General features: G+C 40.8%; 1 long non-coding RNA gene across 1 annotated transcript in view; it reads left to right on the forward strand.

Annotated features, from left to right (window-relative positions):
- The window catches only part of LOC133377034 (uncharacterized), a 63,638-nt gene that overhangs the window by 25,974 nt on the left and 14,803 nt on the right, over positions 1–22,861 (forward strand). Inside the window, exons 2-3 of the long non-coding RNA XR_009760602.1 lie at positions 19,410–19,613; positions 21,399–21,627. This is a non-coding gene — a long non-coding RNA (uncharacterized LOC133377034). The remainder of the gene's footprint in view (positions 1–19,409; positions 19,614–21,398; positions 21,628–22,861) is intronic.

Here is a 22,861-nt window from a genome sequence, read left to right on the forward strand (position 1 = left end):
TATGCCCCATGCCCACCCATCTCCACACCAGGGAGAAGGAGGAGAAGAGCCTTCTCTCCTGTCTGAATGATAGAATGGAGGCCTCAGCAATAGCCTCCCTGAGCAGGGCCAGATTGTGGAGTAGGAACAGGAAGAGGAAGTACCATCCTGCAGGACAAGCGACAGGCTGGGATGGGTGAAAAATCTGCTGAGTTCCAACTGTTGCCATGGTCTGTGCTGTATTGTTCGGCCCAGGGGGCCCTCGTCTTCTGCCACCTCCCCCTCTGTGGTGATGGGGGGGCATGGAGCCAATCAACAGCGAATCTGTGGTGGCTGCAGATTCCATCCCTGGTTCCAGGTTAAGGTTTGCTGTCAAAATGGCATTTCATCATCCACATAGTCATGCAGTCATCAAATATTGTTGCCTTCAAACATTACCACAGGCTGTTTTACTGCAAAAGACAGGATGGAAATCTTACGAACAAAACAAATAATAAATTAATGAAACAGTAAATATCAGCTTCTGAGTAGTGTGAAGGAGCATTAAATTGGCTTCTTTCGAAGACAGAGGGCCCTTTCTTGACTTCATGACTGAAATGCATGACTACAGCAACACATAAAGAAACAATTTCACTCAATCCCTTAAACAGTGCTACTATGCAATGGAGGTATGCTTAAACTCCAGAGATGATTCAAATGTTTTAATATTAAAACATTAAAAGAGAATTTTGTGCAGTGTAACTGGGACAGCTGAGGATGACTCCTGAATGAGATCTTATTAATTTGGCAATAATTTCAGTTTATGAGCTTTGAGCAGCATCAAGGTTTAATTCATAAAACCTACCTTCATTAACATAGTTTTCTCAGTACACTTGTGAACCAAAGTCCCTGTTATGTTTTCTAAATGGCTGTATCTTTTCCTCTGTTCTTAACGATCATATGTACAATGATAGCATTAACAATGCAAAGCTTACATTCCAGACCAACCCACTGAACCATAGGTAGGTCCTAATATTTCACAATACCTATAGTTTTTTCTTCCACTGAAGGTTGTTAAAACTATATGTTTGACCAAACAACACTCTTATCATACAAAGGAAAAGGTCAAAATATTGATTAAAAGAAATCCAATTAGTCTTTATTAATTGACCCTAATCCTAGTAAACCAACTCAAGAAAACAAAAGCGTACATTGGGAGGGGGGGAATATCACTGGAGAGCAAGGTTTTATTGTAGTTCAGGCTGAGTTGACACCAGTATTATGTCAATGATGATGAGTTATGCAGGTATCCAGAGGAGACTGAAAAAACAATTTTCAATCTTGAACATTTCATCCTAATAAAAGATAACTCTGTTTTGTATCAGCATAACAGGAATTTGTCAAATTAAGCCCATATTGAATATATCTTTTTATCTTACTCTGACATAAATTGGCATCCGCACACAAACCATAGACCAATAGTTTACTCATTTCTAATCAGAGAGATTTTAAAATACTAGTTAGGGGCTACCGGAATAGGGTTATTCAAGTTGAAGAGGTTGATTCATGGTCATAATTCCAAATAGCCAGTCATTAACTATCTGTACAAGAAAGTTTGGCTTCACTGCTTTGCTACTCATCTTAGCTCATTCACTGATAATTGACTCTCATACTCACCAGCATTTCACAGATGAAAACTGCAACTTTCTTTTATCATTGTAAACACTCCTATTCTTATAACAAGGGTCATTGCATGATCATTCCTTAAACATAGCTAAAGTCTCTTCCCTGCATGCTCCACATTAAACTGACTTTAGCAATGTACTTTTATAAAAAAATAAGGATGTTTAATTTCACAATGGATCTGGTATAGCACAACTGCAACTGAAACACATTCACCAACATTTACTATCTGGATAAGCAGTTATGTGTTTTTGTGGATGGTAGGGAAGAAGTGCACCAGATTTGGGGTCCATGTTCATGCATGCATATGCATCTCTGAAAGATTTAACTTTGAAACACTGGCTGGATGTGAGCTGAAACCACAAGAATTCTACTGTATTTGTGCATACACAGCAAAAATATCTGAAAGTTACTCACAGCATCATAAAAAGCCAAACAGGATGAGGGTTTTTCCAGAGATAGGAACCAGAAATTAGGGACCATCTCTGGTAAACAGGGGCAAGTGAAGCATATGGTCTGTGTGTTTGAGGGGCAGTGGATAGAACTCACCCAGGTTTCTAAAAAAAATGCTATGTGGTATGTGGGAGTGTTGCAGGGAACAGGTCAAAGCCATGCTGTGTGAGCAGAGTTAACTGAATGCTGCTTCTCTGGATTGCAGCTGTCAGAACCCTTTCTGTCAGGATCCCACCTCAGGCACCACCTGCTAGGATCCCGCCTGTGGTCACCGCCTTGTCACGGTCCCACCTCAGGGTCCTGGTCTTCAAATGGTTCTGTCCCCGGCTCTAGCAAAGATCTCTCAAGATCCCACTGCTAGGCAGCACCACCAGACCTTCCTGTAAAACAATATCGCCTTGAGACTGTGCCTTAGTCTCCTCTTGGCTTATTGCTACTTTGTGTCTGGGTGCACTTGCAGGCCACAACCCCCCTGTATCTTTGTGCCTATAAAGAATACAGCCTTGGGTTGCTCTGGATACTTGATGACGTTACACTATCTCTTCAACGTGCCACCATTGATACTGTTTCCCAACCTTGGTATAAGCCCTGCCCACCCTTCTGGTCTGTGTAACCCAGCCAAGGACCAGGTGTTCTGGTAAACCAAGATATATTTATTTATATATACAGGGAATAACAAGATTACTTAAAGGCATTGTTTAACAAGCATATGGTTTCATCAGATGTGTTACTCTTTATGTTTTTAGCCATCAATAACCTGCCTCACTACCAGTTTAATTCAAACCAACCCCAACCCACTAATCATCAACCAACCGCCTCAATCAACCCCCTTCTCTCAACTGTCATCCTCTCATTTATACCTTCAGACACTCAACACTCAGCCAATTATAATACAACATTCTCCAGCATTCAAGCCTATGTACTCCTCCCTCTCACTCAGTCTACTTACCATATATACTCTAGTAAACCCGCACTTAACATATTTACAGCATTATAAATACAGGGGCATCACACAGCCTCTGTGGTGTATCCTGTTGGAAATGAGCACAATTTGGATTCTTCTTGAAGTATATAATCTTTTGCTGTTGGCTGGATTAAATCATGCTACAACCTGGGAGACCAGGGTTTGAATCCCCACACAGCCATGAAGCTCACTGGGTGACCTTGGGCCAGTCACTGCCTCTTAGCCTCAGAGGAAGGCAATGGTAAACCACCTCTGAATACCACTTACCATGAAAACCCTATTCATAGGGTTGCCCATAAATTGGAATTGAAGGCAGTCCATTTCCATTTCAGTCCTTTGAAACTGCCTTGCTACCTTTTAAACTGTTGTGAAGTCTGCGCATTGCTATATTCAGGAACTTTTCATTAACAAGTGAAACTGTTTTTGCAAATGCTTTTTATTATTAAGTATTTAAACATTTTCATATTTCAGAGAAATATAATAAAATTGGCAATATTTTTGCTGGGAACAAGAAAGAAAGGGATGGGGAGTGAAAGTGGAAAGAAGGCATTGGAAAAAGAGGTAAGGAGGAAGGGGGCAATTTAAGCCTTGGGTAATAATATAGCACAGTGGGGAGGAGAGCCTGGCTGGGAGTCCAGAGTCTGTGAGTTCAGATCCCCCGCTCGTGTCTCCTGGGTGTCAAGGGCCAGCTAAAGATCACCCCCACAGTGAGTCGCTCAGGGGTTACGTGCTCTGCCACATGTGCAGCTGTGGGCAAGCTGCATAGTCCCAAGGAGCCCAGTTGCCCCCCAGCTGACAGCTATGGACAAGGAAGGGGCTGCCTTGTGCAGTTGTGGCAAGCTGAGCAGGCCCTAGCCAGCTGGGGAGGACTGGCCTCAGAGGGAGGCAATGGTAAACCCCCTCTGAATACTGCTTACCATAAAAACCCTATTCATAGGGTAGCCATAAGTCGGGATCAACTTGAAGGCAGTCCAATAATATTTAAACCATTCTTTTGTCGTCATCATCATTTATTTGTATGCCACCTTTCCATAGTAATCTATGCTCACGGCAGTTTACAGTATGAAAAAGTTACATAAGTTACAGAACAGAATTGAAATAGTCAAACAAGAAATTAATGAATACATCTAGTTAGGAAGTATAGAATAAAATGAAAAGAAAACCCTGTGTAATTCACCAATATCCAATTCATTTCAGATGAATAACGCAAGCCCCCAACTGTGCCAGCCAAATTTCTTTACCGAGCAACCCAACTCAGAGGAAGCCGGTGGACAAGGAGGAGCAGCCAGCAGGAAGCTCCATAGCATACATTTGCAGTTCAGGAACCACTGGCCAGTGGAACATTGGCTTAGGCGGGAGTGATGCGCATGAATGCAAAACAAAAAGCTGGCTCTCACAAATACCCCTAAGGGCAAGTAAGCCCTCTCCATAGACTTCCATTATATTTATTTTCTTAGACCGACCTTTTTCTAGGTGTAACTGTGGCCCAGATCAGGACCCGCAAGAGTACTCCGAATGGGAGTTGGATGTTGCATAAGTTCCCCCCAGCCCCTCCTCTGACATGCCCCCAGAACACCCCTTTTGGGGGCTTTATGACAGCTTCCACCTGCACCCCTTATGTCGGCTTCCACCAACACCCTTTCTGCTGGGCTGGGTTTTCCCAACAGACCCCTGGCTGAGCTGGCAGGATCCCAGCTTCGCTGCAGCTGAGCCAGGGCAAGGGGCTTCTGTCGGCAGAGCTTGGCAGGGCCAGGACCCCACCACATCCAATTCTTCTCAGCCCAGCGTAGATACAAGTTGGATTATGCCCTTAGTTGCTGGTAGTTTTAATATATTGTTAACCTTGAACAGAGATAGAATTAGCCTCCAGCAACCATGTTTCCTGGATGGCAATAATATCAGTTATTGCAAAAATTTAGGTTGCACTAATTTACATACCCATCCTGTGATGTTACAAGAGAAAATCTGGAGATTAGCATGGGGAGTCCTCATATGGGCCTAGTTAATAATTTGTTTAACTAAATGGAAATCGACTGCCTTCAAGTCAGTCCTGACTTATGGCTACCCTACAAATAGGGTTTTCATGGTAAGCGGTATTCAGAGGGGGTTTACCATTGCCTCCTCTGAGGCTAGTCCTCCCCAGCTGGCTAGGGCCTGCTCAGCTTGCCACAGCTGCACAAGCCAGCCCCTTCCTTGTCCGCAACTGCCAGCTGGGGGGCAACTGGGCTCCTTGGGACTATGCAGCTTGCCCACGTCTGCAGAGGTGGCAGGGCACGTAACCCCTGAGCCACTCACTGTGGGGGTGATCTTTAGCTGGCCCTTGACACCCAGGGGACACAAGCGGGGACTCTGGACTCCCAGCCAGGCTCTCCTCCCCACTGTGTTATATCAACTAAGAGGATAAAAAATAATTAGATAAAGGCATATCCTCATGGATACTTCACCTCCTTTTTGAAAAAAATCGACACTTTAAAACCCAGATCTAGTTTCCTATATAGGGCAAGTCTTATAGTTACAGTCCTCCATAATGCTGTTCAGTCTTTTCCCCCCTTTTTGCCATGTCATATATTACTGCTTTTGTTAGCCACATTACCTGGTTAGCTTCATTTATTCCTCAACTTCTATGCAGAGCAGACTCATGAATTTTCATCTCTCTCTCTCTCTCCCTCCCGTTTATATACTCCTCATAGCCAGAGTTCTCTGGGCGGTTTTCAACAATTAAAATTAAAAACAAGTACACAAATTTAAAACCATACCAAATGAAAACCCATAAAAACCAATAGGCGAGTTAAAAACTTACTATATAAATCTGTTAGTGTTTCCCTTCATTGTTCTCTTCTGGATTGTTCTTTAGATTGCCAGTTTAATATTACTATTCTTTTTGCTAGCAACCTATGTAGGGAATGCATAGCATATCTTATTTTTCTCCGTATAATTAACATGAATAATTTGGGAAGCTATGTCTTCCTATTTTCATTTCACAGGGTAATTTTCAGCAAACAAAAGTGGGAAGCAAAAACAATTAACCACCTTATTGCATTACCACTGTGTGTTCAGTATTCATTTCTCAGTAATTAGCTATATAAATAAAAGTTGATATTTATTGACATAATTTGGTGGTATTCTATTTTTATGAAGTGGTGGATGATGCTTCTTGCTTCATTACTTGGGTGGTACAAAAGATCAATCACGAAGCCAAAGAATTTTGGGCACTAGGCCAATTTTAATGTTGGGAAAACTGTTCAGGAAAAGCAGTCTTTCTGTGCTTTTTAGGTGCTACAAGTTACTCAAAGAAATGCTGACAAGGTAACACAGGTTTTTTAAAAAATGAAAATATGCAATTAGATATTTTGCTTGCCCCATCCCAGTGGCTGAGTAAAAGATACCAAAATGAAGCAGTCCTCTTCTACACATAGTAAGGACACTGGACAAGATCTTGCTATGTATAATGGTAAAGATGCAATCCCGTAGAACAGCCTTCCCCTGCCTGGAGCCCTCCAGATGTTTTGGACAACAATTTCCATCAGCTTTAGTGAGCATGGCCAATGGTCATGGATGATGGGAGTTGTAGTCCAAAACATCTGGAAGGCATCATGGTGGGGAACATTTCCAAAGACATTGACAGAGTAGATCAACATATTTGTTTCTGTGTTTACTAGAAATTGCAGTTGTACAATTCGCTCAGTGTAATGTAGTGCAGATACATTTGTCCTCCCACATTGGCTGTCTGCACTTTGATGAAGTTGGTCACTGTGTAGCTGCCTTTTAATACAGATGTGAATATGCACCTTAGTGAAAACATGGGATGGGCACTGACTACAAGGTTAAGTTTGCATCCTAATTTGGTGCTTTGTAGAATAGCCCTATTCAATCCAAAGCACTTAAGAGCCTTCCTGATTCAGTTTGAATCCAAATCCTGATTTACAAAAACAAAACTCACTATTACGGGGAAATAAATTTTACCCCTTTGACAGAAAGGAACTTTTTTTTCTTTTTGACAGAAGTGGATGAAATTGGTAGGTAAGCTAGCCCCTTCTGAAGAGATGAATCTTGCCAAAGTTCAGAAGGATAGCTGCAGTGGTTTTCCTGAAAAGCCTTTTAGGTGGTTTAAAAAAAGAAAAGGATTCACCTATTGCCCTCTATTTCTTGGTGGACAGTTCTATGAAAATGGAATACCCAAGAAAGGTGCAACTTGGTAAGATAAGTCCTGAGGTTTTTGTGCTAGGCATCTTTACATTTCTTCTTTTGGGGTAGAACTAAATGGGGTTTGCTTCCCTCCTGATTGTTTTGATTTTATTACAAAAATGGCATACATTGTAGAGGTGCACAAAAAAAGTAACATGCAATATTTCAGAATGCTGGTTGCAGGGGCTACTGAGTTATGATGAATGAATGCAGCTTCAGTCTTGTTTTCTGCTCAATTGGCAGCAAAAAATTCAGAAACTAAGACAAAGCGGATTTGACAGGAATTGATGTGTGGGAATATATATTTTCAAGGAAGTACCACTAGCAGAACCAGCAAACAGCAGAAGCCAGACAAGAACAAGGTGACACATTGCTTCAACATCCCTTCCCATTGTACTGTGACCGGAAAATCTTTATCTCTGATTAGGAACTAGACCTTTCAGTAGGGATGGAAAGATGTGTCAATTTCATTACTCTAAGTTTCTCATTTTTCAAGTCTTTAATTTAGTTCTGCAGCAATTTGCTTTTTTTTTAAAAAAAGATATTCATGAAAATTCTTCAGCATTTTAGTTGAATATATCCTACTAAATAGTATTGTATGTAATTTTGAGTAATGTACAATTTTTTCAAGCAATATCTCCTAATATATTGCATTTTTATATGTTATTTTCACTAATATATTAATTTTTATGTACATTTCCCCCTGCATCTGCATTTTTGTAAACATTGGTCGTGTGGCGAACTGCATCACAAATTTGGATAAGTCTGAATTTTGATGGATGACGACTCTCATATTGTTTCAGAAAGTGCAAATTTGATAGATTCAGCTTGAAATGTGAACTTAATCAAATTTCTCCCCCATTGTCACAAGAGAGCTCTCCCTCCCTCCTCTCTCCACCCTGACATTTTCCTAATATGGCAAGCTTAAGAACAATTGTTCCAGTTGCAGACACACTGTCTGTCAAGGATTTTTTTAATGTACTCATCTCTAGATTGCCCTAAATCTCTTAGGTAGTCCCTGCTTCAGCCTGTGGCACTTCACAGAGACCACACTTTGACTCAGACAAGTTCCAAAGCTGTCCAAAGTTATCTGCTTTGGTTGAGGATTCACCTGGATCCATTGCACTTCCCTAGTGAAAACCCCAAGTCATGAACTGCACTCTTTTGCATATGGACATCTCTAGACTGAGGCCAGTCTGTTTATTCTCTATGTTTAGATAATGACATCACTCTTATTTCACTTTGAGAATGCTCCTTGTATAGAGAAGCTGAAGAAAGATGATCTGCAGACTATATGTATAAAGTAAAGATGCACACACACACACACAGCTCTGCCCTGCTCGCTTCACTTGACAACCCCACCTACTTTCACCAGTGCTCCCCTCCCTCCCCCCACAGGTCACCAGTGTCCCCCTCCCTCCCCCTGCACACAGGTCACCAACACTCCCCCTCCCTCCACAGATTGCCAGCACTTCCCATCCCTCCCTCTATGGGTTGTCAGTGCTCCCACCTCCCTCCCTGAACACAGGTTACCAGTACTCCCCCTCCCTCCCTCTCCCATGGGTCACCAGCACTCCCCTCTCCTTCCACCACAGGTCACCAGCATTCCTCTCCCTCCACCCACAGGTCATCAGCTTTTCCTTCCTCCCCCCATGGGTCTCCAGCTTCCTCCCTCCCCCAATGGGTCACCAGCCCTCCTTTACTCCACCACCCCCATGGGCCTCCCTTCCCTCATGAGTCTCCACCCACACCTCACTTACCCACCAAGGGCCAGGCCAGGCTCAGCCACCACAGGGTGTCTCATTCCCCTCAGTCACTTGCTCACCTGCTCACTGCGGGCATCTCCGCCACTGCCAGGTGACTTACATGACCCCACCAGGTGAGCTACATGACTTGTGCAACCCTGCCAGGTGACCCACTTGACTCACCCTCCACTGCTGCCACCGCCACTGCCACCGGGCAACCCATGTGACTCACCCCCCACTGCCACTGCTGGGTGCCTCAATCAAGCAGTGGCACCACTGCTGCGCCACCTTGCCATGCAACATCACTCTATGCATGAATGCTTCTGTGCAGTGGTAACAAGACACTTAGAAAAATATTCAATATCTACAGTATATCTATATATAGTGTGCGTGTGTGCATAAGGAGAGTGTAAGTTGAGTAGTTAATGTGCATAATAACAAGCTATTGTGCACATTCACCAGGCCTCACGAAGAATGTGCAGATTGGCCTTCCATGAGAAGGGAATTGTGCACATTTCCCTGTCAATGTACATAATCTCCAACAGGCCTTGGGGAATGTGCATATCTTGGCTAAATTTTGTACATTCTCTGGCCATTATGTGTAATCCCCAACAGGCCCTGAGGAATGTGCACATATCACCTGAATTTTGTACATTGTTTGGTTATTATGCAAACTCTCCAACAGGCCTTGGGGAATGTGCATAGATCACCTGAAATGTGTATATTCTCCAGCTATGATGCTTAATTCCCAACAGGGATTGGTCAGCAACTGTGAGAACAGGATGCTGGGCTAGATGGGCCACTGGCCTGATTCAGCAGGCTCTTGTTATGCTCGAGATCCAGCCCATTGTTTCAGATAATTGATGACCACTGGAATAGACAATTGGCTCTAAGACTGACGCATCCTCTGCTAAGATAAATAATATACATGTAAGAGTCACATGCTACTAAAGTAAACTTTCTTAAAAAGCAGAGATTTTTGTATCTCACTCTTCACATGTATTGCTAGCCACACCATTGCAAACACTCAGCAGCATGCAGACGGTAAAAAAGAAAAGCAAAGAAAGAAAAGAAATATTAATAGATCATTATTAGAGCTCCATCGTCTTTCATTGTCCTTTTATTACAAAATCCATTTGGGGTCTATATCTTGAATGAGTTTAGACATCAGAAGAATTCTTTGCAACTATTAAATCTAGATTGCATCCACAGCACAGTAATTACCTGTAATTTAATAGGCACTCAAGTTGATGATAGAGATCAATTTCTAAATTGTTAATCAAACACTTTGTTCTTTGCTCATTTCATTTTCTATTAAAATATCAACAGATATTTTTACTTGCTGGAACTTTTGAAAAGCTCTCTAAATTCAGCTATGAAAAGATGTCTGCGCAGCACATTTCCCCCCAGTACATTTTTGTTGAATTTTACCAGGGATTGTTAAATTTCAGGTGAAGTTGGCATCGTATCTGGCAGAAGCATCCTAAGAGTTATTAGGAATCATAGAATCATAGAGTTGGAAGGGGTTTATAAGGCCATCGAACCCCCCTGTTCAGTGCAGGAATCCAAATTTAAGCATATCTGACAGGGGTTTTTCTAGCTGCCTCTTCTGGCAGAACACACAAATGCAGTGTAAATCTGATTCTGGGGTGTTAACTACTCTGCATTCTGTACAAAGGGCAAGCTTTTTTGAGAACAAAAGATTCTGTTTAAGATGCCTCTTTTGTAATTTGTAGTGACCTCCTATAAATCATGCATTCTTCAGAAAAACTAGTATTTTGTGCTATAGGACCTTTTTCACACAGCACATTGATAAACTATGGAATTCATTCCCACAAGAGGCAGTGATGGCCATGATATCCTAGCTATGATACTTATGCTCTGCGTCCGCAGTTGGAGGTAGTATGCTTCCAAATACCAGTTGCTAGAAGCCTCAGGAAGGGGAGAGTGCTCCTGCACTCAGGTAGTAGTAGTAGTAGTAGTTTGTGGGCTTCCCAAGGGCATCTGGTTGGCTACTGTGAGAATAGATGCTGGACTAGATGTGCACTGGACTAATCCAGCAGACTCTTCTTATGTTCTCAAGACAAAATCTCAAAAGGCTTTCAAGTTGTAATTAAAAGTTGAACAGAACTTTCTGGATGTTATGTGTAAGTTAATTCAGTCTAAAAAATTGTGAAATAGAAATTGTTTACTGTCACATTTCCAGGTGGAGCTTCAGAGAAATGAATGTGAAATCAGTGGAATATGCTTGACTTACAGAAATGTCTATAACCCTGTAGTCAAGTCCTAATGTCTAGAGATCTAAGTCTACAGATCATTGTTGGAATAAGCAAGCTTGCATGCCGCCCCCATTTGATAGAGAGATGTTCCCTCTAACCAGTATTGGGGATATCTCTATATGGTTGTTTACCGTGATGTAACTTCCTTAAAGGGGGGGATCATTTACCTTCTTCTTCTTCCTCCTTTGTCTGGGTATATTGATCCTTTTGCATATTCTCCATTAACCTCTAGCAGAGGGAGCAGGCAGACGCTCCTTCCAGGAGCATCCTGATCAATGACTGAAAATGGACTGAGACTACAGATTATTTCTGTCTAAGCGAGAGCCTATGTTTTCTTAAACATATGAAGGTCGTGGATAAATATTCTTTTTACCTAAGAAAATTGTCTCTGTTTAGTTATTTGATTAACTAGTATGTCTAAGAGAAGGTGTGGGACTGGTTATTCTCAAAATCCGCTGTTGCATTTATACTTTGCTAAGAAATAGGACTACATATTGTTCCTATTTCATTTAAAAACCAAACAATCATTACTCTGGGATCAGACATAGTTTGACTTCTTGCTAAAATAATGAGTTGGAACAAGCCTCTGGCTTGTTCCTCATCTCTTTATTCAAGTCTTTAAGGAGGTGATTGAAACCTTCTATTTCCAGTTTAAACTACCCACAGTTTCTTGTGTTGTCTGAAGTGTGGTTTATTTATACTATGGCTTGAGAACAAACTAGGACCTGAAAACAAAGTTTTATCTTGCATTGTTCTCATTCATAGTTACAAGAAGCCACAGTTTCCTGAGTTCAGACATTACAAGGAATTGTGATTAGTTCAAAAACTCAAGCAGAAGCGTTTGACATTCTCACAGGCATAAAACAGGACAGAGGAAGGGGAGCATATGAGACCACGACTGATCACAGCTCATTTTCTGAATCTGATCTTAGTGTCAGAAACTTTAAATTGAATAGGAACAGTTAATTTTAAAATCTGGAAGCAATATCTGTACATCTTCTGTAACAAGGCTTGTTAATAAAAAGTGGAACCTGGCCTCACTCTGATATGATCTCCTCCTGTGATACCTGTCTCTTTTTATTAAATGTAGAGAATTAACTACTTTAGCATTTCAATGTCTTTTAATTAATAATTTTTATAAAAAGAAAGAAAGAAGCCAAGAAAAATATTTTCTAATCAAACTAAGAAAAATCTTAATATTATCAACGAAAGCAGTTCAGAAGGAAAACAGTTTCTTGTAATCAATTATAACAAGATGAAGGTAAAAAGAGAGAGAGAAAGCCAGCCCTCAGTTTACATTGCAAGTACTCATCGTTTGTGTGTGTGTGTGTGTGTGTGTGTGTGTGTGTTTTGTTGTGCAGGATTTCCCTGGAATTATCCTGTTCTTTTTGATGAGACTTTTGCTCAATAAACAAATCACTTTTTAGCAGTATGGTGTGCAGGGAGTAGACAGAACGGTTGGCGCCCTAGGGATTTTTGGGTGGCTCACACTGTGGACTACTTAACCTAATAGTAACATTTGGCACTCCTTCAAATACATAGCTTCTTTGCCTTTTCCCTAACCAAAGGCTTTTCATTGTTCACGTCTTTATGGGGCATATAGAAAATACTGCTTGTTCTGTAACAAAGACAAAAATCAAAGCACACCCATCCTCTTACCTTAAAAAACACTTTATGGAATATTTATAATATGAGCCCCATGTGGGGAAATGGCTAGATATGGCAGAGGAACATCAGAAGCAATTATTGCACATTTAGCGTAGAGTGCCATGAGAAAATGGATTCCAAATAACTAGCAATTTAAGCTATGCAAATTGTTCAACAGCTTTGCCTAAGATATATAATTGACAGCAATGGATATCATAACAATGTTAGTTGAACTAAACTAAATGAAAGTGAAATTGGAGAGTGTTCCTTTCTTATAGAATGTAATTGTATAGTTTTTGTCTGCAAATTAAAGTTTACATCAAAAATATCACTAAGCTACTGAGTCATTTTGCTGGTCTTTTAGTGTGTGCTTACATCTATTAAGTACTAAGCTTAATTTGTCTTTCTGCAATTTATGTCCACATGCATGTTGGAACTGCGGGATCACTGACAGCTCTTGCTTGCTGAACTATTTAATTTATGATAGGTTATGATACAGTGTTTAACTTTTAAAAAAATATATATACGAATAAAACTCTCACTCTATACCATTAGTTGACTTTGCTAGAATTAGGTCATGTTCACACATGCATGATTTTCATTTGCTGGCCAAAAAATCAAGTAATGACTTTCCAGTGTTTCATAGAAACATTTATACCAGATCAGATTATTTGTCCATCATGCCCAGTATTTTGTGAAAGTCTTCCTGGCAGCAGCTCTCTTAGGGCATAGGGCAGAGGACTTTCCCATTACCTGCTTCCTGATGCTTTTAATTGGAGATAACAAGGATTTTTTTCACAAGCAAAAAGTCCAAGGTCAGTCCCTGCCTTCTCTAGGTAGGACAGGGAATATCCTCTATCTGAAATAGGGTTGCCAGGTCAGAAGCATCCCAAACCCTGAGATTTCAGGGGCGGGCCCTAGTGATGTCCTGGGGATGGGCCCTAGTGATGTCATTAAGCATCATCCATAGTTGCTTGAAACATATCACTCAAACAAACAAAAAATCTCTGATTGGAAATTAAGATAGAAATCTCATCTAAATAAGAGTGTTTCCAGGTCCAGCTGAAGTGATGGGATTATTTCTTCTTACCTGCTTAGAGAGCTTGGGTAAGGAACATTTAATCTAGCCTACTTGCTTCTGGCAAGGAGGGTTTAAGTGCCCTCAGGCCAGGCCAGAAGGCCATTGGAAGAATAAAGCCTAGTGTTCTGGAGATGTTAGATGGGAGCACTCAGGAGTAAAGATGGATGTCCTGAAGGCTGTAATTCTAAACACACTTACTAAGGGCCTAAGTCCCATAGAACTCAATAGGACTTACTTCTGAGTAGATATTGTTAGGATTGTGCTGTTGGTAGGGCTTGACTAGGTACCTCTGCAAAGATATCCATATCCAAGCAAGGTTGGCAACCCCCTGCCTAGAATGCCCTGCCTGCCTTTTAACATGGGTACTCTAAACATCTTTACAGACTTGGCCCTTCACTGCAGAGAGAGGTTTGAGAAATGAGTAAGAGTTAAGAAGATTCTCTACTCTTTTCTGCCTATTCTGTGGACTGCTATAAACTTACTTTAACAGCCAACCCAATTCCAGTGAGTAATAAGTGACAGAGAGAAAACATACATGGTTTGGTACCTTCACAGGCATTAGTTTGGGAACAACAGCAACTGAAGCCCAGTATGTAAATGGTCTTTTACCACTATTAGGCAAGAAACAAACCATCAAGCAAATAACAAGGTGCATCATCAGTGGGTTTAAAGGGGTTGAGCTGACCACATGGAACCACTTTTGTTGCTTCTATAGATGTAAGGGAGTAAGATCAGAGATAAATGAAATGCAAATAGAAAAAGAAAAAAAGACAGTGATGATTTCCTAAATGCAATACCATACCAACTACAACAAGCTTCCTGTGCGTAAGACAGAAAACTCAGCATCCCACAACCAGTCAGGGTTCCTAACCAAAAACCAAAACTAGAAAAATCCTAGCAGCCAGTCAGTCAAGGTCACAGAAATCCTCATGCAGCACAACCTGACCTTGGGGCTACAGATGGTGAAGAATTGTGCAGCATGATTGCTGACATCAGCACATAATACTCCGAAGTCTGCACTGGTTGCCAATTTGCTACCAGGCCAAGTTCTTGGTGTGCTTTTCATGTTATGGGTTCCACATAATACTTGCTCTGCTCTTGTAAGAAATCAATCCTTTAGTGTGGCAGTACTTACACTTTGGAACTCCCTGCCTATTTACATTAGGCAGGCGCTTCATTATACTCATTTTGGCACTGCTAAAAACATTTTTATTTAGGCAAGCCTACCCAGGCATGTAGAAGCTCTTATGTTTTTTAATCTCATTTAAACTCATTGTTGGTTTTATTATTTTGAATGTTTTTAAATACCTGTCTTTAAAAGTATTAGTCCCCCAAAATTTTGCTTTAATTCCTTATATAAACCCCTTTGAGGTTTTTTACAATAAAACAGTATATAAATGTTGTAAATAAAATACATAAATAAATTTTGGAGTCACTGTGGCCCTTGGGTCTCTTTCCTCTTTTAGGAACAAAGGAATCTGCCTTATACTGAGTCAGGCCGTTTGATACCATCTAGTTCAGTACTGATGACATGGACTAGCATTGGCTCTCCAGGATTACCAGGGAATAGTCTGTTCCAGAGATTGAATTTTGGACCTTTGCTGCAAAGCATGTGCCCTGCCAATGAGCTACAGTGCCCTCCCCCTGTGTACTGTTTTTAAAAAGTACCTTTTAAATTTGTTATTTTCAGTTCATTAATGAATGCACAGCATACCTAGGACAGATCCACACCATGCATTTAAAGCACATTCAACATACATTTGAAGGACATAAATCCCATCACAGAATCATGGGAACTGTAGTTGTTAAGGGTGGTGGGAACAATAACTGCAAGGGATAAACTATACTACCCAGGATTCTTTAGGGGAAGTCATGTGCTTTAAATATGAGTTGGATGTGCTTTAAATGTATTATTTGGATCTGCATTACTTCATAAACTTTTCCTGCATATAAATCATTTTAATTAAATTTTCCAGTGGAAATAAGCTACAAAGTTCACTGGGTGACCATGGGCTATTCACCATCTCTCAGCCTATTCTGCCCCACAGGGTGAAAACAACAGAGGGTGACAATTACCACCCCAAGGAAGAAGGGCACACTTAAAATGTAGATGATATAATAGTTTGTAAATAATAATTTACAACCATCATGTGACATCACATACATATCAAGACATAGTATGAAGAAATATTTCTATAAGCATGAATGACAAAGATGTTTATTATTTATACAACCTGTAAATATATTTATAGTGCAATTCTATGTATGTTTACTCAGAAGCAAGTCCCAATGTATTCAATGGGGCTTACTCAGACAGGGATGCATGCACAGGACTGCAATGTAGCGACAAGGAACTTCACTCACCCAATCCAAAATTCAGAATCATACCACTTTAGGCTGTTTTGCAACTGTTTTATACTTGTTTTACGCTTATTGTATTTTAAATGGATTTAGTTCTTGTTGTGAGCTGCCTTGGTTTCCAACCCTACCTCACAGGGTTGTTGGAAAGATTCCATATATATACACACACTGGAGATATAAAATAATACACCCCATATAATAGTTTATTGTCAGAACGAGTTGGTCTGAAAAAAATTTTCTTTTTAAAAAAATCAGTATTAGTTTCCTACAACATAAAAGCAGAGACATCTAGGTAGGCCCTGCCTAATTGCTTTAAAAATAGGATTGGAGAGGGAGAGAAAGATTTACACTATGTTTTTCTATGTTCACTCAAAAGTCCCATGGATTTACAGCACAATCTTAACCATGTCTACTCAAAAATAAGTACTACTGAATACAGTGGGGTTAGCTCCCAGGTAGGTGGAATTATCATTGCATCTTTACTCCCAGTAAAGCTTCATATTAGGAAGGTTTTCAAAATAGGTTATGAACAAGACAAATAAACTGCCCTCTTCTACAGTCCAGTAAAATTTAAACCTGTTTGACTCCTTAATTAGAAAAGTATAACACTGCAGTATGTACACTTTTTAAAATATCTGTTCAAAAATTATTTGAAAGATAAAATGTATAATATGCCATATTTTGCAAATAATTTAAAAAAACCCGCATGCACACTTTTATTATAATTATAACTAAAATTGTTTAGTGTATATGCCCACCAAGATCCTGCTGTGATCTTCTGTTGTGGTGCAATCCTGTGCATGTTTACTCAGAAGCAAGCCCCAATCCTGTACAGAGAAAGTACTCTTTATGCTGCTGGACCCTATAAATTTACTAAATTCCTGATGTGAGACAAGCAGGAAAAGAAAACTGTTCTCACAACTTGAAATGGGGTTTAGGTATTGCCAGAAGTCAACAAATCTTGTCAATTACAACCCTGACTTGCCTTATTTGCTAAAAACCCCAAAGGGCAGGGATTAGAGCAGCTGCTACGAATGGGAGTTGATGTTTTGGTTTATATCTTTTGAACCAGACCACCTAGAAACTTAATATTTTTTCTAAATGAAAGCTAAGAGTCCGGAGATTCAGGTGACTCAACTAGAGTCCTGGAAAGGACCCCAAAAAACTGGAGTCTCTGGTTGAAAACTAGACACCTGGCAACCCTAATCTGAAACCCTGGAGAGCTGCTGCCAATCAGTTTCAACAGTACTGCGCTAGATGGAACAATGATCTGACTCAGTATAAGGCAACTTCCAATGTTCCTATGTTGTGCCCCCCAATCTAATACTCCTTGTTGGTGGCCCTGTGAGTCAGGCCTCAATCTTAGGGCCTGGGCAGGCTTGCCTGGATGTAGGCACTTCTTCAAATAGTTTGGTTCCAAACTGTTCATCACTTTAATAAAGCTAGCATTTTAAATTTGGGCATGGAAATGTATTGGAAACCAATGAGCTGATAAAAAATAGGTGATATGTCTTCCAATTGCACCAACTGGGGTTTCTGAACCACCTTTAAATGAAGACTTATATAGAGTACACTGATGTGGTCTAGTGTGGCTATAACCAGGGCACGTTTGAGATTTGCCTTCTCAAGATGAAGTGGATCTTTTCAGGTAGAGAGTTCCATAAAACTGGATTCATCACTGGAAAAGCTCTATTCGTAGCATCCAGTGATGATATTCTGAACAGAACCTCATCTCCAGAGGTCATAGATATTGGGGATATCTATATCTCTCTAATATTCTGGAGCTGAGCAACATAAAGTACTAAAGGTTAACACCACCACCTTGATTTTGGTCTGAAAACTTACTGGTAACCAGCAGAGCTCTTTTACTATTAGTGCAATATGTTCAATGCAGCCAACTCTAGAAAAATGGCGAGCTTCCATATTATGGACAGCTGAAATTTCTAAACAGTCCTCAAGGCAGAGTGTACAGAGTATAGTTTGCATATTGGTAGCAAAGTCCTTATTTTTCAGGCAGGGGTGCCAGTGATACAATAGCCAAAGCTGGTGAAAACCAGGAGTGACCATTGCTTGTACAGAACATCCAACAGCAGCCCTAGAAAGAGAGCACTCCTAGTCCTGTGGAAAACATGCTGAGCCATTAGCCATCTTCAGGTATTAAAAATGAACACATGAAGCTCAATTATGCCATGCACACATACTCCACCCCCAACCTTCTGCATTGAGCAGGAAGGTCCATAGGGAGCTTCTAACTGCATTTGACTGAACTTACTTAGAAACTTCCTTGTAATCAGTAACCCTGATAATACAGAGTTCCTTTTAAGGGGGTGGCTTTTAGGCACATTCAGTTGAATGTGCTTAGAAGACCCCATTGGGTCTTCCTGCTCAATGCGGAAAGGTCAAGTCAGGAGGGTATGCCCAGTGCACACAGGGACATTGGGAGTGGGGCTGGGGTGCATACTCCCATCTACAGCTTTCGTCTTCACACATTCTCTTTGAAAGCCTGAGCAGGGCTATTGTGATGCAAGGGAGGCTGCCATGTGGATATGTGGTCCTGAAGTAACTTGTGCACACGGTATTAGGAAATACTTGAACCCTACTGAATTCAGGGTCAACATACATAATATTAGGCAGTTAGACTGACAAACCTGAAATTACAGCAACATTACTTTATACTGTCTGAGAAAATAATCTGTGTAAGTCCTGAATTTAACCTGATTTGTAAGGCCTACAATTTCCCACTTCCTGACACCTAGCTCATCTGCCTTCATGACCAATATTAACAAGAGTGGATTTCAAGGAGTTATTTGCAAGTGCAAAATAAAGCTCAGGAGTAATCTGCAGAGACCTTTAGTTTCCTGGATATTAACTCTGGAATGAAAGACATTGGCACAGTTAACAATGTATGGATGTGAGCATCGAAATGTAACAGTCTTTTCATAGCAAATAGATCTGTGAGTAGAAATGTTGCAAATGGGTTGGGTTGGGCTGAGAGTGGATTGGGAAAGGCATCCACAAAACAAAATCAATGAGTGTAAAAAATTCTTTTTCAGGCCAACCTCAGTCAGAGCAGAATTCACAAATGTTTTAGAAAGCCTGCCCACTATCAGCTCGCACTGTGATTAAATGTGTCACTTGGATTTAACTATTGACTAGCAATGTGACCGAGTAGTCCACAATGAATTACGGGCCAACACATCAAGCCTGAAGCAAGACATTGGTGAAGCCTGTGATGTTCCTATATTAATGTATATATGGTAAGTGTTGGTTGTTTAGAAGATACATGGTAAGTGGAGTGAAAGAGGAGGGGGAGTGAATGGGCAGTAGAATGCTAGATGATTGGCTGAGTGTTTAAAATGGCTGAACGTATAAAAGGAAGAGTGAGAGTGGAATCTGGGAGGTGATGAAAGTGAGTGGGTTGCTTTGGCGGGTTTTTGAGAGAGTGGTTTGCCAGGAGAGAGTGGAGAAGGAGGGGGGTGGAGTTCGGATTAGTATTGAGTAAAACCATATGCTTATGTGCCTTAAGAAGAAATCTTGTTAATCTTGTTAGCTTTGTTATCTGTAATAAATACTTAATTTGGTTTACCAAAGGCCTGATCCTTGGCTGGGGTTTCACAGACCAGAAGGGAGGGTAAGGTAATGACCAAGGCTGAAGGGGAACTGTAACAAATGGTGGCAGCGGTGAAGAGAATAACAATACCAGTATTCAGAGTCTCTGGGAATACTAGTATTAGGACGTGACTGGTGGTTGCCTAGCAGGGGGATCTGTTGAGATCTGTGCTAGAGCGGGGAGAGAAAAAATAAAAAAGGACAGTCCAGACTGGTGGAGTCCCTGGTGGTGCCTAGTGACAGGCAGTAGCCATGCGCAGGTAGGAACCTGACAGGGAGAGCCAGGGAAGGGCGTCACAAAGCCCAAGTGACTTAAGGGTTTAACTTCATCAATACAATCAAAGCTCTGAAAATAGAAACTGTAACACAGAGATGACATTATTATTTAAAGGTAGGCAAAATGAAGATTCTGAAATGAACAGAAAGGATTTGTTTTCACAGAGACTAGGCTATTCAAAGAAGGGATATGTCAAGGTTTCCTAATGTAAAAAAGGAGAAGCCCTGATAGGGTACCATTTTAATGTGTTTTATGGCTGAATAAGCTTCCCATCAGACATCCCTACAGCTGTGTGAGAATCATTTTTTCATGAAAAGCTCCCACATAGCTGGGAAATGTTTAAATGAACTAATCATATGGATGTATCCCGCAGAACTGGCACTCTGCCAAAGTTGCCAATTCTGTGGGAAACACCCATGTGCTTAGCCCTCTTTGGGCATTCAAGAGAACACACGAGGCCTCAAACTTTCTAGACAGTGTGTGGGGATGCACCCCGCATCCTCATGTGTGCTGCCTTTATCCCCTCCTCTCCTGACCTTTGTGCATTCAGTGTAAAAATCCTTGGGAAGATTCTGACTACATTCAACTGAACACTGTTAGATTCTCCCCTCAGATCTTCTTGTTGAATGTACAACATTGGGCATGGTGGAGGCAGGGATTGCATGCCAAACATCTGCTGTGATGTGCCTCCAAAGTGCATTTCTACCCAGGGAATTTGTGTCCAAGTCTAACATTTGATTGACTGGGCCACAAATGAAGTGTATGAGGAAGAAACAGAGAGCGGAAGGCAGTCATCCAGGAACAAACCTATCATTTAGAATAGACATATATGAAGTCTGCATCAGTGCTTTCTCTTTTACAAGAAAGAAAATGTTGAGAGATATGGAAAATGCACTTTTATATCATGCTATCTAGATATACTCCTAATCTAGGAGTCAGGAATTGGTGGCTCTCCTGATGTTGTTGGACTCCAGTTCCCATCACTTCCAGTTAGCAGGGCCAAAATTCACGTGTGGCATGAACTGTAATCCAGTGACATCCAGAGGCACAGGCTCCCCCATGTCCTATCCCGTAACTGGCTGAGGTACGATAAATGGTATTGCAAGTGAAGTGTGTAGTTTAATGCAGTAATGATTTCCCCCCCATTATATTTCAGCAGCTAACATTATCTTGTATCATCACCTGATTGTTCAGTAAATCTTGCCAACCTAACAACAGAGAAATATTTTACTACTTAACCAATGCCAATTGCTGGATTTTACCTTCTCCTGTTCCCTGTTGTAAGAACAAATGTACAAATGGCAATCAACGTTCAAGATAGTATTGACCTCTGACATTGGCATTTCCTTCCAAAGAACCACCATGGCTAATGAAACCTGTTCAAGGTAATTATTTCCTTTGCAGAAACTTTTTAAAGCTTTCTGTGTCATTATTGAACTACTAAGCCAAACAACTATTTTGTTTTTCTCTCTTCTCCAATAACAGAATTGATTTTCTCAAATAAAACAATCAATCATTCCTCACTTTGCACCAAAGTGGAAAAAACTATTATCCCCAGTGCAACCTCAGGTTCAAAATTGCACGGCTCGTTTCCATTTCTAAGAGCAAGGGTGTTCTGGTTTTTTTAAAAAAAAAAATAGTAGAAAAAAGGAAGAAAACTCTTTCTCACTTCCCACTGTTGATCTACATGTATATAATTCATTTAATAATAACCAAGAAGACTGATTTATTTGGCTAAATACATGACCAATCTGGATTAATGTAGTTTGCAATTAGATTAGATAGTTAATACTGTAACGTGCATTCACACACACACACACACCATCATCATCATCTACAAAGCCAGAAGGGAATAGATTGTACCCAACATTGCACGAGTGTAAAGTAAGTTACTGCAACTGATATTTTTCTTTCCCTATACTCCCCTGAAAAGTCTTTCCAGAAGGTTGGGGTGTCCTACAGAATACCGTGGGCTGTATCGTATGGGGCTGTACTGAAGGCAGCAGTAGTGTGCAAGATTTCTCTGCTCTGTTTTGGGCAATATTCCCTTCCTACTACAGCCTCCTGTGACACAACTCACAAGTCCATTCAGTGAGTTTGTTTTCCACTTGTGCAATGTTGGATATAACTCAGTGTTGAGATGAATATGGTCAGTTGCCCATTGATGGCTACTTATAAATTGCTCCATCTACTTTTTGCCTTTGGCTGTGCCTGCCACTGGCATGTGACACCCCCTTCCCCATGAGAGAATGCAGCCCTTGGCATCAAAAAGTTCCTCATCCCTTGGATTCTGTTGAAGGATACTAAACAGAAATGCAGGATATCATATTGCCTTCAACTCTACCATCATGCTGACTCCCCAAATCTGCAGTGCTGGCTGATGTGAACTGTAGGATTTGCATGTGACTCTCATGGTTTAGATGCTGAGTCAGACCATCCATTCCATCTACCTTCACCTCCAGTAACACAATACAGAAATTCTTGACCATAAGACAATGAATTGGGATGAACAGTACATTGCTGTTTTCTGGCTTTTATCTTCTACAGTGCTCTTTTCTACTAGAGCAAGAGAATTTCTCAGATATCTATGACCTAGAAATAATATTTTTCCTTTAATCA

This window comes from Rhineura floridana, chromosome 1 (assembly GCF_030035675.1).
Source record: "Rhineura floridana isolate rRhiFlo1 chromosome 1, rRhiFlo1.hap2, whole genome shotgun sequence".
NCBI classification, from domain to species: domain Eukaryota; kingdom Metazoa; phylum Chordata; class Lepidosauria; order Squamata; family Rhineuridae; genus Rhineura; species Rhineura floridana.